Below are 19,071 nucleotides of genomic sequence, written 5' to 3' on the forward strand. Positions count from 1 at the left end.
AAACCACATTAACAGAAGCAAAGACAAAAACCACTTGATCATCTCAATAGATGCAGAAAAAGCCTTTGATAAGATCCAACACCATTTCATGAGAAAAGCTGTAAGAAAACTAGGAATAGAAGGAAAGTACCTCAACATTATAAAAGCTATATATGACAAACCTACAGCCAGCATTATACTTAATGGAGAAGAACTGAAACCATTCCCTCTAAAATCAGGTACTAGACAAGGATGCCCACTATCTCCACTCCTATTCAACATAGTACTGGAATTCTTAGCCGAGCAATTAGGCAAGAAGAAGGAATAAAAGGAATACAAATAGGTAAAGAAACTGTCAAAATATCCCTATTTGCAGATGATATAATCCTACACCTTGAAGACCCAAAAACTCTACTCAGAAGCATCTAGACATCATCAATAGCTACAGAAAGGTAGCAGGATATAAAATCAACATAAAAAAATCATTAGCATTTCTATACACTAATAATGAACAAACTGAGAAAGAATATATGAAAACAATTCCATTTACAATAGCCTCAAAAAAAATCAAATACCTAGGTGTAAACCTAACAAAGGATGTGAACAACCTCTACAAGGAAAACTATAAACTTCTGAAGAAAGAGATTGAGGAAGACTATAGAAAGTGGAGAGATCTCCCACACTCATGGATTGGTAGAATCTACATAGTAAAAATGTCTATAGCCCCAAAAGTAATCTACATGTTTAATGCAATTCCCATTAAAATCCCAATGACATTCATCAAAGAGATTGAAAAATCTACAATTAAATTTATGTGGAAACACAAGAGGCCACGAATAGCCAAGGCAATACTCAGTAAAAAGAACAATGCTGGAGATATCACAATACCTGACTTCAAACTATATTACAAAGCAATAACAATAAAAACAGGATGGTACTGGCACAAAAACAGACATGAAGACCAGTGGAACAGAATAGAGGACCCAGATATGAAGCCACACAACTATAACCAACTAGTCTCTGACAAAGGCACTAAAAATATACAATGAAGAGAAGACAGCTTCTTCAACAAAAAGTGCTGGGAAACCTGGTTAGTAGTCTGCAAAACACTGAAACTCTATTCATGTTTATCACCCTATACCAGTATTAACTCAAAATGGATCAAGGATCTTAATATCAGACCACAAACTCTAAAGTTGGTACAAGAAAGAGTAGAAAATACTCTGGAATTAATAGGTATAGGTAAGAACTTTCTCAATGGAACCCCAGCAGCTCAGCAACTAAGAGACAGCATAGATAAATGGGGCTTCATAAAACTAAAAAGCTTCTGCTCAACAAAAGAAATGGTCTCCCAACTGAAGAGACCACCTTCAGAGTGGGAGAAAATATTTGCCAGCTACACATCAGACAGAGGACTGATAACCAGAATATATAGGGAACTCAAAAAACTAAATTCTCCCCAAATTAATGAACCAAGAAAGAAATGGGCAAGTGAACTAAACAGAACTTTCTCAAAAGAAGAAATTCAAATGGCCAAAAAACACATGAAAAAATGCTCATCGTCTCTAGCAATAAAGGAAATGCAAATTAAAACCACACTAAGATTCTGCCTCACCCCTGTTAGAATAGCCATCATTAGCAATACCACTAACAACAGGTGTTGACAAGGATGCAAGGAAAACGGAACCCTCTTACACTGTTGGTGGGAATGTAATCTAGTACAACCACTCTGGAAAAAGTTTTGAGGCTACTTAAAAAGCTAAACATTGATCAACCATTTGATCCAGCAATACCACTCGTGGGGGCTATACCCAAAAGACTGTGACACAGGTTACTCCAGAGGCACCTGCACACCCATATTTATTGCAACACTATTCACAATAGCCAAGTTATGGAAACAGCCAAGATGCCCCATTACTGACAAATGGATGAAGAAAATGTGGTATCTATACACAATGGAATTTTATGCAGCCGTGAAGAAGAACGAAATGTTATCATTCACAGGTAAATGGATGGAATTGGAGAACATCTTTCTGAGTGAGGTTAGCCTGGCCCAAAAGACCAAAAATTATATGTTCTCCCTCATATGTGGACATCAGATCATGGGCAAACACAACAAGCGAATTGGACTTTGATCACATGATAAAGCAAGAGCACACAAGGGAGATATGAGGATAGGTAAGACACCCAAAAAACTAGATAGCATTTGTTGCCCTCAACACAGAGAAACTAAAGCAGCTACTTTAAAGCAACTGAGGCCAATAGGAGAAGGGGACCAGGAACTAGAGGAAAGGTTAGTTCAAGAAGAATTAACTTAGAAGGTAACACACGTACAGGATATCAATGCATGTCAACTCCCTATATAGATGTTCTTATCTCAACTAGCAAAAACCCTTGTTCCTTCCTATTATTGCTTATACTCTCTCTTCAACAAAATTAGAGAAAAGGGCAGAATATTTTCTGCCTGGTAGCACAGGGTAAGGAGGGGGAGGGAGCGGTGGGGGCAGTGGTGGGGAGAAATGACCCAAACAATGTATGCACATACGAATAAAATAAATTTAAAAAAAAAAGATATACCATTAGATAAATTTAAAAAACAATATAATAGGGGCAGTCAAGACAATAAGGATACAAAAGTTCATAAAGAAAGTTCAGAGTGGTGGAGCACAGTTTCCTAAAGGTATGTCAAAATTGCTTGTAGCCTAATCATAGCATTATTTTGAAATAGCCATTCCAAAATTTACAGCAGTTGAAGTTACATTTAAGCATATTTGTTTATTTCCTTCTGTATTCTTCCTAAATTTGGTAATCATCTTAGTGTACACAACTTCATGTACAGCATTTACCCTTGTGTAACAGCTCCTCATTGAATCATCCATTTAATCTCTTTGTAAACTGAGCAATGCTTTACCTATCATCAAATAATTTGTTTTGCATGTGCTTACAAATACTTATTCTTTTATTTTGCTTCCATTTTATAATTTTTGCTATATCACAGGCATGTTTGATTGCTAGCCTTGTCATTTAAAATTGGGTGCTATTTAATGAAAGGAAATGGTTATAATAATTTGCTCCATGATACTTCTTTACATATTTACTATTGGGTTTGAGGATAACAAGTCCCTAAACTCTTGTGCTGGATGGAATTTCATAATGCATTATTATTTGTTTTTGGAAACACAATGTTGTTTTTATCTTTTTAAAATTTTATTTTTTCTTTTTTTACATGTACTTACATGTGTATACATTATTTGGGCCACCTCCCCTTTCCTCTTGCTTCAGCACAGAACCTGTTTCACGCTCTTCTCTGATTTTGTTGAAGGAAAAACATAAAAGATAAGAAAAACAAGGCATTTTTGCTAGTTTGAGATAAAGAGAGCTATACAGAGAGATTCCTAGTGTTGCTTCCATAGACATGTGTATTACAGCCCACATTGGTTCATCTCTACCAGAGCTCTTCACTACTTCCTTGTTCCCTTCCCATAGTGGCCTCTGCCAGTTTCAGATTACTATATTTGCTCCTCTACAGTGAGCACATCAACCACATTCAAATTTTAGGTTTCCTTCCCTTTCCCTATTCCTTAGTGTGTGACCACTAATATTACTGTATTTGTTTTAGGTCTATAATCTGCAAATGAGGGAGAACATGCAATTTTTGGCCTTCTGAGCCTGGCCAACTTTACTTAAGATGATGCTCTCTAGTTCCATCCACTTACTTGCAAATGATAACATTTCATTCTTCGTGGCTGAGTAAAATTCCATTGTGTATAAATACCACATTTTCTTAATCCATTCATCAGTAGTGGGGCATCTTGGCTGTTCCCAAAGCTTAGCTACTGTGAATAGTGCTGCAATAAATATAGGTCTGCAGGTACCCTTGTAGTAACCTGACTCATATTCCTTCCAGTATATCCCTAGCAGTGGTATGCTGAACAAATAATACTTAAATGTGATTTAATTAAAGGGAGCTGAGCATTTGGAGTTTCAAAGCATTTATTTTCCAAGTATTTTTCCACATAGAAAGATAAACAGTATTTATATTTTATGAATATTTCAATTTTGTTGTTGAATTAAATGTATAGTATCATATCCATATCCTAATTATTCACACTGTAAAAAAACATAAAATGAGGTACAATAAAATTTTAAAGACTTTATTTGGGCAAATAGCAATCCATGAAGCAGTAAGCAACAAATGAAAATTGGTTTGGGGCACCACTGAGGGGGCAAGAAGGGAAGGTTTTGTAGAGTGAACACGGAAGCAAAGAAAACAAAATATTTGGTTACAGTAACATATTTTCCTTATTTGGTCTACTCTTTGAAAGTCCATGGTTATATAAGAAGTTAGCTTATGCTTTGATTGGGTAAGCTCAAATTTCCGATTTCCTTTATCTGCAGGAGGTACATTCCAAGACCTCAGTGGATAGTACTTCCAGTAGCGCCAAACTCTGCTGTATTATGGATTTTTTTCCTACACATATCTACCTATGATAAAATTTAAAACTTACGAATTGTTTATTTAATGAAATTTTCCTTTGAATATTTTCAGACAGCAGTTAACCATGAGGAGTAATTGAAATTGCAGAGAGTGAGACCATGGATAAGGGGGACTACTGTATAGTCATTTACAAAAAATATCCCAACTTTTGCTTACATTTACAGTGATGCCAGATGGGAACGTCTAACTCAGTGTTATAGAAATAAAATTAAAGCAAGGAGGGGGAAAGGAGATGGGGATGGGCTGTGTAAATGATTGACGTATACTATACACATATGAAAATAGCATAATGAAACCCACTAAAATCTGGTGAAAGGAAGGGATTAAGAAAGAGTAATATAGATGAGGTAAATTTGATCAAAGAACATTATATGCTTATATATAAACTTCACAATGAAAGTCTTTTCCACTATATGCTAATGTATACATTTTAATAAAAAACTAAGGCAAAGAATATGAATACACAGACAAAAGCTTTAACTAGGGGAAAAGGGTTTTAGGAAAAGCACTGATGGAGAGAGAAGTCAGGCCACAACACAAAAAGGAAGGCGTATGGTTTTCACGCACACTGGGGAGTTTGAGGGCTGGGCTAGGGTCTGTTCGTTTTTCATTGGCCCTGAGCACAGTCTCAAGAGATATTTTCTTGCTAGCAAAGGAATAGACAATGGGCTTATCCCTGTCATTGTTGCATTCCTTTTGGCCCTTTGTCCTGTACAGTCATCCCTGTCCTGTGATAAGGATGGTCACTGGAGCTGCTAAGAGAACACATGGGTGGGGCTAAAGAAAACACATGCTTTTAATGAGTAATAGGTTTAAAGGACTAGGAATTTCTTTGCTTTCTGTCCTTTTCTAGTGATCTCCAACAGTCTCATTCACTAATTTTATTCTTGGAGACATTAAGGCAAAGGCATCCTGGCTTAATGACGCACCTGGTTTTTCTTGTTTGTATGGTTTGGGGTTTGTTGTTATTTTGCTTTTTGAGATTGGTATGATTGTTTCTAAGAGTGAGGGGTGTAAGGAAGAATATCAGCCATACCGGCCCTAGGTGTGCACCTGCCTTTTGTTCCTGTAGTAATCTTAGTCATGGTCTCCTTCCTATTTTATTTTATGTTATTGTATTTTATATTTATGTGTGTATATATGTATGGTACAGAGGATTGAACTCAGGGCCTCATGACTGCTAGGCAAGCACTCTATACCACTTAAGCCATGCCCCCCAATCTCTTCTTTTTATTTTATTTTAACAGTAAATGTGGTTTTTTAGATTTATGATATTTTCCTTAGACGCATTCTTAAAAATTTAGACTACCTATATATATATATATATATATATATATGTATATACATATATATATATATATATATATGTATATATATATACATATATATATATATATATATATATGTATATACATATATATATTTAAAGCCGTAAGTTGTGCTAAGCACTTTTACTTAAATAGTTAAAACTTTTCAGAGTTTTTTCATTTGAATGAGCAACTATTTTGTATTAAGGTTCAAGTCTTGGGGCTGGGAATATAGTTCAGTGGTTGAGTGTTTGCCTAGCATGCATGAAGCCCTGGGTTTGATCCCCAGTACCACAAAAAAAAACAGAAAAAAGGATTCAAGCCATAGATTCATAGAGCAACACTATAATGACAATTACTGCTATTGGGCAATATAATATACCTGATTTTAAGTGTATGTATATGGGGGCAGTGCTCTGGTAGTTTCTCCTTTACCTTCAATACCTTATTTAAATGGAAAAGTTCCCAGTGAAGTAATTGAGACAAATGCTTTGATATCTTACCAGAACATGCCCACCCTGAGAGAAATGAAGTGGAACTTCATTGTTTGGGTTATTTCTCACCCTTAACTCTTGGCCCCACCCTCTCTCCCTCTGCCTCCCTCACTTCCAGGCAGAACCTGTTCTGCCCTTATCTCTGATTTTGTTGAAGAGAAGACATAAGCATAAGAAAGACAAACACTTTCTGCTAGTTGAGTTAAGGATAGCTATACAGAAAGATTCTTAGAATTGCTTTCATGTACAAATGTGTTACAACCCAAGTTGATTCATCTCTAACTGATCTTTACACTGGTTCCTGATCCCCTTCTCCTATTGACCTCTGTCACTTTAAGGTTTCTGGATTAGTTTTTCTGAAGTGAGGACATCAAACACTTTCATGTTTTGGGTTTTCTACCTATCCACATGCCACCAGTATGTGCTCTCCCCTTGTCATGTGACCCAAGTCCAACAACATTTTTGTATTTGCCCTAGATCTAAAGTCCACATATGCAGGAGAACATATGATAGTTTGGTCTTCTGAGCCTGGCTAACCTCACTCAGAATGATGTTTTCCAGTTCCATCTATTTACTTGCAAATGATAAGATTTCATTCTTCTTCATGGCTGAGTAAAATTCTATTGTGTATAAATACCACATTTTCTTGATCCATTCATCACTAGTGCAGCATCTTGGTTGTTTCCATAACTTGACTATTGTGAATAGCGCTGCAATAAACATGGGTGTGCAGGTGCCTCTAGAGTATCCTGTGTCACATTCCTTTGCGTATATCTCCAGGACTGGGATTGCTGGATCATATGGCAGATCTATGTTTACATTCTTAAGAAGCCTCCAAATTTTTTTCCAGAGTGATTGCACCAACTTGCAGTCCCACCAGCAGTGGATGAGGGTTCCTTTTTCTCCACATCCTCACCAACACTTCTTGTTGGTGATGTTTTTGATGATGGCTATTCTAACATGGGTGAAGAGGAATCTTAGTGTGGATTTGATTAGCATTTCCTTAATAGCTAGAGATGGCAAGCATTTTTTTATGTGTTTTTTTGGACATTTGTATTTCTTCTTTTGAGAAAGTTCTGTTTAGTACAGTTGCCCGTTACCTTATTGGTTCATTGATTTTGGGAGAGTTTAGTTTTTTAAGTTCCCTGTATATTCTGGTTATCAGCCCTTTGTCTGATGCATAGCTGGCAAATATTATGTCATACTCTGTGGGTGGTCTCTTCAGTTTAGAGACCATTTCTTTTGTTGTTCAGACCTTTTTAATTTAATGAAGTCACATTTGTCCATTCTTTCTCTTAGTTGCTGAGCTGCTGGGATTCTATTGAGGAAGTCCTTGCCTATACCTATTAGATCCAGAGTGTTTCCTGCTCCTTCCTGTACTAACTTCAGAGTTTCAAGTCTGATATTAAAGTCTTTGATCCATTTTGAGTTGATACTAGTGCAGGGTGATAGACATGGATCTAGGTTCAGTTTCTTGCCTACGGATAACCACTTTTCCCAGCAACATTAGTTAAAGAGGCTGTCTTTTCTCCATTGTATATTTTTAGCACCTTTGTCAAAAATGAGGTAGGTATAGTTGTGTGGATTCATATCTGGATCTTCTATTCTGTTCCACTGGTCTTTATGTCTGTTTTTGTGCCAGTACCATGCTGTTTTTATTGCTATTGCTTTGTAATATAGTTTGAAGTTGGGTATTGTGATACCTCCAGCATTGCTCTTTTTGCTGAGTATTGCTTTGGCTATTCACAGTCTCTTGTGTTTCCAAATGAACAATAGAGTAGATTTTTCAATCTCCATGATGAATGTTATTGGAATTTTAATGGGAATTGCATTAAACATGCAGATTACTTTTGGTAGAATAGCCATTTTTACTATGTTGATTCTACCAATCCATGAGCATGGGAGAGCTTTCCCTCTCTGCAGTCTTCCTTGATCTTTTTCTTCAGGGGTTTGTTATTCTCCTTGTAGAGGTCATTCACATCCTTTGTTAAGTTTTCTCCTAAGTATTTGATTTTTTTGAGGTTATTGTAAATAAAATTGTTTCCATATATTCCTTCTCAGTTTGTTCATTATTGGTGTATAGAAAAGCTAATGATTTCTGTAAGTTGATTTTGCAACCTGCCACCTTGCTCTAGCTGTTTATGGTGTCTAGGAGTTTTTGGGTCTTTAAGGTGTAGAATCATATCATCTGCAAATAGGGATATTTTGACAGTTTCTTTACCTATTTGTATTCCTTTTGTTTCTTCTTCTTTCCTAATTGCTCTGACTAGGAATTTCAGGACTATGATGAATAGGAGTGGGGATAGTGAGCACACTTGTCTCATTCCTGATTTTAGGGGAAATGGTTTCAGTTTTTCACCATTAAGTAGGTTTGTCATAAATAGCCTTTACAATGTTGAGGTACATTCCTTCTAGTCCCAGTTTTTGTAGAGCTTTTATGATGAAGTGGTGTTAGATATTGTCAAAGGCTTTTTCTGAATCTATTAAAATAATCAAGTGTTTTTTGTCTTTGTTTCTATTAATGTGCTGTATTACATTTATAGATTTATGCATGTTTAATCACCCCTGTATCCCTGGGATAAAGCCCACTTGGTCATGGTGAATGATCTTTCTGATGTGTTGTTGGATTCGGTTTGCTATTACTTTATTGAGGATTTTTGCATCGATGTTCATTAAGGAAATTGGCCTATAGCTCTCCTTTTTGGAGGCGTCTTTGCCTGGTTTTGAGATGAGAGTAATATTGGCTTCCTAAAATGAGTTAAGCCATGTTTCTTCCCTTTCTATTTCATGGAACAGTTTAAGGAGGGTTGGTGTCAGTTCTTCTTTAAAGGTCTGATAGAATTCAGCAGAGAATCCATCAGGTCCTGGGCTTTTCTTTTTAGGGAGACTCTTGATTGCTGCTTCAATTTCATTTTGTGTTATAAGTCTATTCAGGTGATTAATTTTCTCTTGGTTCAGTTTTGGATGATCATATGTATCTAGAAATCTGTCCATTTCTTTAAGATTTTCAAATTTATTCAAATATAGGTTCTCAAAGTAGTCTCTGATGATTTCCTGGACTTCCATGGTGTTTGTTGTTATGTCCCCATTTGCATTCCTGATTCTACTAATTTGGGGTTTTTCTTTCCTGATTTTAGTCAGGTTTGCCAGGGGTCTGTCGATCTTGTTTATTTTTTCAAAGAACCAACCTTTTGTTTCATTAATTCTTTCTATGGCTTTTTTTGTTTCCATTTCATTGATTTCAGCTCTTATTTTTGTTATTTCTCTCCTTCTATTTGTTTTGGGATTTGCTTGATCTTGTTTTTCTAGAAATTTGAGATGTATCATTAGGTCATTGATTTGAGATCTTTCTGACCTTTTAGTATATGCACTCATGGCTATAAACTTTCCTCTTAGGATTGCCTTTGCTGTGTCCCTTAGGTTCTGGTAGGTTGTGTTTTCATTTTCATTAACTTCCAGTAACCTTTTAATTTCCTCTTTTATTTCATCAATGACCCATTGATCATTGAGCAATGTGTTGTTCAGCTTCCAATTGTTTGCATGTTTTTTACTGCTGTTTTTGTTGTTGATTTCTAGTTTTAATGCATTGTGGTCAGATAGAATGCATGGGATTATTTCTATTTTCTTATATTTGCTGAGGCTTGCTTTGTTCCATAAGATATGATTGATTTTGGAGAAAGTTCCATGAGCTGCTGAGAAGAATGTATGTTGGACAGCAGTTGGATGAAATATTCTGTAGACATCAGCTAGGTCCATTTTATCTATGCTGTGATTTAGTTCTATAATTTCTTTTTTGATTTTTTTGTTTGGATGGCCTATCTATTGGTGATAGGGGAGTATTAAAGCCTCCTCCTACCACTGTGTTGGAGTTTATATGTGTTTTAGGTCCTTCAAGTACGTTTGATGAAATTGGGTGCATTGACGTTGGGTGCATATAGGTTGATAATTGTATTTCCTTTTGGTGTATTTCCCCTTTTATTAGTATGGAATGTCCTTCTTTATCTCATTTGATCATATAAGTTGAAGTCTACTTTGTCTGAGATAAGTATTGCTACCCCTGCCTGTTTTGGGGGGCCATTGGTTTGGTATATCTTCTTCCAGCCTTTCACTCTCAGTCAGTGCTTGTTTCTGTTGATGAGATGGGTCTCCTGTAGGCAGCAGATTGTTGGATCTTCCTTTTTATTCCAATTTGCCAAACAGTGTCTTTTGATGGGGGAACTAAGTCTGTTAATGTTCAGTGTTAGTATTGATAAGTATCTTGTGATTCCTGTCATTTAGTTGTCTTTGTTGTTTAAGGGTTTGATTGTGTGAAGCTGCATCAGTGTTACTTTCTACTTTATTTCCTTTTCTTCTCCTGTGGTTTGGTATTGCCTGCCCTTTCATATATATATATATATTTTTTTTTTTTTTTTGCTTTCACTTTCTGTGTGAAGAATTCCTTGGAGAATCTTTTGTAGTGGTGGCTTGGTGGTCATATATTGTTTTAGTTTCTGCTTATCATGGAAGAATTTTATTGCTCCACCTTTTTGAGTAATAGTTTTGCTCGGTAAAGTATCCTAGGATTGAAGTTATTTTCATTCAGTACCCAGAAGACCTCACTCCATGCTCTTCTTGCTTTTGCGGTTTCCATTGAGAAATCTGCTGTGATTTTGATGGGTTTACTTTTGTATTTTATTTGTTTTTTCTCTCTTATAGCCTTCAATATTCTTTCTCTATTCTCTGTGCTTATTGTTTTAATGAAAATATGTTGTGGGGAATTTCTATTATGGTCAAGTCTGTTTGGTGTTCTGGAGCCTTCCTGTATCTGAATGGGCATAGTTTTCTCCAGATTTGGGAAGTTTTCTATTATTATTTTGTTGAATATATTACGCATTCCTTTTGCTTGCACCTATTCTCCTTCTTCAATGCTCATGATTCTCATGTTTGGTCTTTTGATGGAGTCAGTGAGTTCTTGCATATTCCTTTCACAGGTCTTGAGTTGTTTGACTAATAGTTCTTCAGTTTTTCCATTTCATCTTCAAGTTCTGAGAATCTGTCTTCTGTTCATTCTATTCTGCTTGAATGGCCTTCCATTTTGTTTTATATTTCTTTTTCATTCTTTTTTCTTAGGTTCTCCATATTGTGAGTCACTTCCTCTTTAATATTGTCAATTTTGGTCCTTAATTCATTTATCTCTCTATTTATGGTGTTTTCTGTTTCACTTTGGTGTTTATTTAGGATTCCTATGATTTCATTTATTTGTTTTTGTGTTTCTCATATTCTTTATTTTTGTTGTCGTGGAATTTCTTGAGTGCCTCCTGTATGCTTTGGTTGACAATGTCTGGTAACATAGCTGAGATATACAAACTTTGTTGCTAGGATTTTTAAAAGAATGACTTGGCATATTGCTTTTCCTTTGGTCTTACATGAATCCAAGCATTACAGAATATTACATTCCAAATAGGGTTGGCTAAGATAACAAAACTTTCCAATGACTTTACACAGCAAAACTATCTTAGTATAAGCAAGAAGGCAAAAGGGAGAGAAATACACAAATAAAATGTATAAACAGCCCAAAATATTTGCATGTTAACCCTGTAGTTACAGTTTAGGATACAAAGGCAAATTGATGAGTAATTATTTGGTCTTTCTAGACACAGGAGAGAAGAGTAAATCTCCCTTGTTGTGCAAAGTTTGCAAAATAATATCCAGAATGAGACTAAAGATGGTCCTTCCATATCAGTAAGGAATCAAGTAGGCTTACCAGAGTTAGAGAAAAATAGTCACTTGCCCCTGAGTAAGGGTCTCCTGGGGTTCTTAGTTTGGCTTTCCAAAATATGTCATCAGAGGGCCCAAGTAGTAGAGTGTTTGCCTAGCATGCATGAGGAGCTGGGTTTAACTCCTTGTACTTAAAAAAAAAAAAGAGCTATAATTTCACCAGATTTGAGTCACAAAGTCTGGGGCCAGGAAATTCTTGCTCTTCATCAGAGAAAGAATTTAAAGACAGGCACAGAGGAGACTTAAGCGGGAGCAGGTTTATTAATGCAAAGCAAAGCAAAAGAGCACTTTCAGATAAGAGAATGTATAGGCTTAAAAAGGAGCCCTGCGCTGGAGGTCCTAAGACTTCAAGATTTTTTGGGGGGTCTATGGACATGAGGGTGGTTAGTCCTTGAAAACTAGGTAATATGCCATTAACTTCTGGAGATTGGGCTGTGTGTCATCAATTCCTCCCACACCTTGGGTGGTCAAACTAGGGCTGCAGGAGCTGGGAGTCAGCAAGCCCCTGCTGTATGTCACAAGTCATTCTGAAAGGTCAGCAGTCTGAGATGTGATTCCTTTATCAACATCCAACCCATTGTTCTCACCCATCAGGTTTCTTAACTTTCTGCCTAAACCCTATATCAATTCTATTTTTTTTGCAAATAATTAGGCCAAGTTTAATGATACCAAGCTTATTTTACAAGTAAACCGAACTCACTGTGATGATCTTTGACAAAAATATAATTCAGAAAACTGGAGAGAGAGAAAATGTTTCAAAAGAAAAGTTATAATGTACCTGTTGCAGGGTTATAGGTGCTTGTCTTTGAGATTTTCTTTACCTACAATCTGAACTAAATTCTGAATTTTCAGTTATCTGCCTGCAACTCTCTAAAGTAATATTTAGCCCCTCCCTCCACATTATTCTGACATGCAATCACTGAAATTAAAACTGCTTTTTAGGGTTTGGGATATAACTCAGTGGTAGAGCACTTGCCTAGCATGTGTGAGGCCCAGCACTGAAGAAAGGAAGGAATGACAAACAAAGGAATGAAGGAGGGAGGAAAAGAAGGAAGGGAAGTAAGACTTGTGTTTTTCCTAAAGCTCTGTAAGATGAAATTGGTCAATTTGATGTAAACTTCAGAGAAATCACCACAAACTACAAATTAGGAATATCTGTCAGATTGCCATTATACCTCTTTCAACTCCAAATGAAGATGTTTTGAACACCATATGTAGAAATCTCAGCTGGCTACCCCAGACTTAGAAATATGGCTTATAAATGGTTCCAATTAACTTTTGTTTTTCTTCCATTTCCATGGGAATATGTCTTATTAAAAACCTATCTCCTTAACATTGATGTGATGCCTTCAAACACCACCTCCTAAGCAGAGACAACTTTTAATTGGATTGATCTATCTCAGGAATGGAACCTTGATTTAATAGGATTTTTTGCCACATAGCTACTAATCTAATTTTTTCCTCTAGAACCATCAACTCAACTTTTTAGTGTATGAAATGTCTGGGAATGTTTCAGAAAGAGCAATGTTGGAGCTCAGACAATGATCTTCCAAAGATTGGTGCTTTGATATGTTAAGAGGCTTTAGAAGTTGCTTCAGAATTGAGGTACCTCTAACCTTTGTCTTCTTTCCACCTCCTCCAACACAGAAGGGGGCTTTCTGGAGTTCTCTTATCTGCCTTCAAACTGAACCCATCAAAAATAAAAAAATACAATTACCTTCCATCCCTTCCCTGAAACCTCATCTGTCACAAAAAGAAGGTTAAGAAACACAACCACACCTGGGTGACTTTGTGACAAAACAATGTCTGTCTCTCTGGCTCACTGAAATTCCAAAGAGAATTATTCACAAGTTAATTTTTAGCCCCCAGATCCTTTCATTCTCCTAAAAAGTATTTACTATCCCTCAAAAATTACTGACAGCCCTCTCAACATCCCTCTGGCCTACGAAGAACTATATGTAAGCTTCAACTGTCTGAACTCTTGAGTTTCATATGTTGAAGACACCTGTGTTTATGCATGTAATTAAACTTGTTATGCTTTTCTCTTGTTAACCTGCCTTTTGTTACAGGGATGTTGGCCAGGACTGTTTATGATGGGCAAGAAAGAGATCATCCTCAAAAAAATGTGGTATTTATACACAATGGAATTTTACTCAGCCATGAAGAAGAAGGAAATCTTATCATTCACAAGTAAATGGATGGAACTGGAGAACATCATCCTGAACGAAGTTAGCCAGGCTCAGAAGACCAAAAACCATATGTTCTCTTCATATGTGGACTTTAGGTCTAGGGCAAATACAGCAATGTTATTAGACTTAGGTCACGCACTAAGGGGAGAGCACATATGGGAGGTATGTGGATAGGTAGAAAACCCAAAACATTAAAATGTTTGTTGTCCCCACTCCAGAGGAACTAATATGGAAACCTTAAAGGGACAGAGGTCAACATGAGAAGAGGATCAGGAACCAGTGAAAAGATCAGTTAGAGATGAATCAACTTGGGTTGTAACACATTTGTACATGGAAGCAATGCTAGGAATCTCTCCGTATAGCTATCCTTATCTCAACTAGCAAAAATGCTGTGTCTTTCTTATTAATGCTTATGTCTTCTCTTCAACAAAATCAGAGATAAGAGCAGAACAGATTCTGCCTAGAAGTGAGGGGGTGTGGGGGGAGAGGGTGGGGTGGGGCAGGGGGGAGAAATGGCCCAAATAATGTATGTAAATGTGAATAAATGAATAATAAAAAAAGAAAGATCATCCTTGGTATTTTTATTAAAAGTAATAATTTACATGACATTTTTACATTAAGAATATTTTTATATTATGTAAGCACCTCACTGAACTTACTAAAAAAAAAACCAATCAACATGTGAAATCTTTAAAAACTTTTAGAAAATGAATTAAAAGTTTCTCTATTGATGCCTAGTTAATACTTCATTAACTAGTCATCAGTTACTACCTAAAGAAGTATTACAAAGAATAATATAAAGAGTATCATTGTAAATTTGAAGTAATTGATATGAAAGCTTTTAACTGGATATGAATTCCAATTACAATTTTTGCAGTGAAAGAAATAAAAGAAAGTATAAATGATCATACACTTGAGATACAGCAGAATCAACATCCAAAATCCAATTACTAATGAGAAGGTAAAATAGGGAACCAGCAGATCTGGCTATAGCTAGGACATGCAAGCAGGCACAGCAAAACAGACAGCTGTGGGCAAACCAGTTAAAAAGGGTGACTACCAAAATGATGGATGGAGAAAATTATCTGACTAGAACTGATCTTAAACTGCATTCTACCCTCTTGTGATCCATTAGAATGGTATAATATCTGGGGTTTTAACACATGTATAGAGTGGGGCTTTAAAACATGTACAGTCCTATTTTAAGAAACATGCAAAGTAGAGCATGCACATTAAAAGTCTCCTCCCTTTCCTAGAAAAGGAATGAATATTCAAACACTGCCCCATGAAATCATTGTACATATCTACATTTTAAGGCTACTCCATCTGTTGTATCTAAATTACATGAGACAAAAGTCCCATTTAGCCAGTGGTAAAAAACATTTCCACCAATAGAAAGAAGAAAAACCATGTATTCTTTTCTTCCATTCATTATTAGCCATCGTTCAGTTTCCCCTCAGATGTATCTTTTAAGGACTTTATGAGATTTTTCTGTCTCTGTTGTCAGGGCCACCATGCTCCCCTGGACCCTGCACTGCAGCCATGGCCTCAGCCAGCTGACCCTTTTTAGTGTCCCTACAAAACTGGCCTTGTGGAATTTTTCAGAAACCTCATTCCCTTGGTTTGAATCTAGTTGCTTCTGGAGGGACTAAAGCTCTCAGGGAAGTTGGCCTGGCAGTCAAAGGTCTTTAAGCTAACAGAATTTCCTGAAATGTTGGGGGAATATGTGAAAACCTTGCAACCTGCAGTACCTGCTGGAATCTTGGCTCAAAGTATCAGAAGATAATGCTGACATGGCCAGCCTCAATTTCAGTCTTATGAGTTGTCACCTGTAATCTGTATCTCTTTGTGAAGGCACTGGCTTCTTCAGGTATAACTGATGAGGAGGTTGTTGAACAAATGGATATAGGTGGAGTAACCTTACTGAGCATAGCAGCCAAAAATCATGCTCAAGTGACAAATTATGTGTGAGCCAGAGGACTATGTCAGTGTCTACAGTAATGCAGAGCTCTGATAATAAGGATACATCCTTGTAGACAAGACACCAGTTAGCTTTGAAGGCATTCACTCATACAGCACAATATAATGGAGCAATTTCAGCCACTTCAAGAAACAGTACAATATAGGAATATCTCAGATGCCTTGGAGATATGGAAAGAACCCTCATCAGACTCCTACACAGCTGTGAACCCTGAAGCTCAAGCTTTCCATCACAGTTCTCACTGGAGCCCCTGGATTCATACACCTGTATGAAGCTTTGAATGCCTGGCAACTGTCAAAGAAATTCAAAGACACTTTAGACATTCCAAACTCATGTCATCTTTCAAACATGTCAGCTCAGCAGATGCTGTTGTTGGAAGTCCACTCAGTAAATGTTCAATGACTGCTATACAGCCCTTGCACCTGTGTCAACTGCACATGCAAGAGGAAGAGGGGCTGGTAGAATGTCTCATTTGGTGATTTTATTGTATTATCTAATGCTTGTGATGTCCTGACTGAAAAGTATCCTCACAGAAGTGTGTGATGGTATTGTCACTCCTGGATATGAAATAAAAGCCTTGAAAATACTTTCTAAAAAAGAAAATGGAAACCTCTGTGTTCTTCAGATGGACCAGTCTTACAAACCAGATGAAAATGAAGCTCAAACTCTCTTTGATCTTTGTTTAAACCAGAAGAGAAGTAATGGTGCCATCAGCAGGTCATTATTTAGCAATGTTGTTACCAAGAATAAAGTCTTGCTTGAGTCTGCCCTCAGAGACTCACTGTAGCAACCACTGCTGTCAAGTATACTCAGTCTGACTGTGTGCTATGTCAACAATGGGCAGGTTCTTGACAGTGGAGCTAGACAACAGCCTCAGACACACTGTACATGCCATTCAGGTGACAAGGCAAACTTCTGGTGGTTTAGACACCACCCACAAGTCAATACTTGACGGGCACCATGGTGAGGATGAAGATTTAATGAAGTGGAAAGCACTGTTTGGGGAAGTCTCTGAGTAATTAACTGAGGCAGAGAAGGAATGGATGGACAAACTGAGTTTCTGGTAGTGCCAATAACTTCTTTCCTTTCAGGGATAATGCAGATAGCTAAAAAGAGCAGTGTGGCCTACATTACAGCTTTTCCAGTTCTGCTGCTGACAGGGTATGACTAAGGCTTGCAATGACCTGAGCTCTCAGTTGGCTCATGTGGCCCTTCGGTTCTTCCACCACTGAATTCACCACATACCATTTCATGATCTGTTTATGGGGAGGTGAAGAAGTGATGTGGGAAATTTTAAAAACACATTTAAAAAAAACATTATTCCTTAAAAGAAGAAAGAAATCCTCATTAAAATTTTTGATCAAGAATTCTACTTAGAAATTTCAAAATTAAAAGTTGACATTCAAAAGTGGTTTTCATGGAAGTGAGCTGAAATTTTCACAATTTAAAACAAACCAGGAGTTATATAAAAATTAAGTAATTACTATCATATCAAATTCTGTCTTACAATAATGCCCCTTAGTCCCTTTCAATTTACTTCTACTTAGGCAATTCACATCAACAAGGTCCATTTCTATGTGTGCTATTACATAAAAGGTGAAGGAACATTGCTTTGGACAATGCTATTTCATGTCTAGGTTGTAATCTCTCCTCCACAACTACCACACTAAAGTGGTAGTTGGTCTCCTCTTCACTTGATCAGCTTTCTCTGCAATTGCAGGACACCACAAACTGGTCCTAAGCAATCTGGAAAAGCTGAGATCACCTTTGGCAACAGACAGAATAGATGTCATACATAAGAATATAGTTATTTTCACACATTGCAAGATGAAAAGAATATGAATGTTTCCCATAGAGTAAATGGGGTGGGGGGTCACATGGGAGAAACAGAACTGAGGACCAATGGGGAGGGTAAGGTAGAGTAGAAATTTTCAGGACCAAGGGCAAAGAAGAAGCCTGTTGAGGCTAAAGAGTGAACCAACATGAGGCTGGAAATATTCCTGAGGAACCCAAGAGTGTTACTGGAGGTTCATAGTGTTGAACACTATCCCAAAGATGTGGGTAACAGAAATGGGTGGAAGGCCATAAACAATACAAAGGAGCCTCTTCATCTCAAATGTCTATCTTGGAGAGCTTCAGGGTGCAAAGAGCTTTTATCAGAGAAAAAAGGAGGAGTACAGAGACACAACAGGCAGGAAGTCCATGTGCTAGGCAAGGTCTTGGTCATTCAAAGGTGTGTCTTCTTTCATCTTCTCTGCAGGAAACACATAAAACACTTTGCTCCCCTGTCACTAGTTAACTAGAACCTGAGGAAGGCCTTCTCTTAGCATAAGGGGGAAAGGGGTGGCAGTAAGCAAAAGGAGGGAAGCAGAGCAAGGCACAGTTTCAAAGGAACCCCTGTCATAAGTGGTGTTAAACTTCCACCAAGTTTTGAGAACACGAAGGTGGACTATGTTAGAAAGTCACCAAACAAGAACTTTTTAGAACCCCTTTTCCTCTGCCTTTCTTGTGCTTATCCTGAAGCTGGGATAGAGATCATGAATAAAAATATGCCCATCCTCTCCAAGCAAGCTTCCATTTCTACCACCTGCAGCTCATTTCAGGTAGGAGCTGTGTGCCTGCTGTGCATGTTAATAAGAAGCCTTACTTTTGGCTAAAAAAAGTGGTTAATGTATTGAACTCAACAGTTTAAAACACTAAATTGAATTATGTTTGCAACTTAGAATAGCCAGAGGACTTTATATTGCTTTTGAGGGAATGGATGGCCTTTACGACAAGCTGTGGAGGCCTATCCCTGGTCCCATATATCATCTCTTAACATACAAAGAGAATACCAAATATATCTTAAGGAATAATGGAAGACAAA

General features: G+C 37.1%; 1 pseudogene; it reads left to right on the forward strand.

Moving 5' to 3' along the window:
• Nucleotides 1-17,437, forward strand: part of LOC141425953 (bifunctional purine biosynthesis protein ATIC pseudogene) — a 42,189-nt pseudogene extending 24,752 nt beyond the window's left edge.
• Nucleotides 17,438-19,071: the final 1,634 nt, after the last annotated feature.

This window comes from Castor canadensis, chromosome 8 (assembly GCF_047511655.1).
Source record: "Castor canadensis chromosome 8, mCasCan1.hap1v2, whole genome shotgun sequence".
NCBI classification, from domain to species: Eukaryota; Metazoa; Chordata; class Mammalia; order Rodentia; family Castoridae; genus Castor; species Castor canadensis.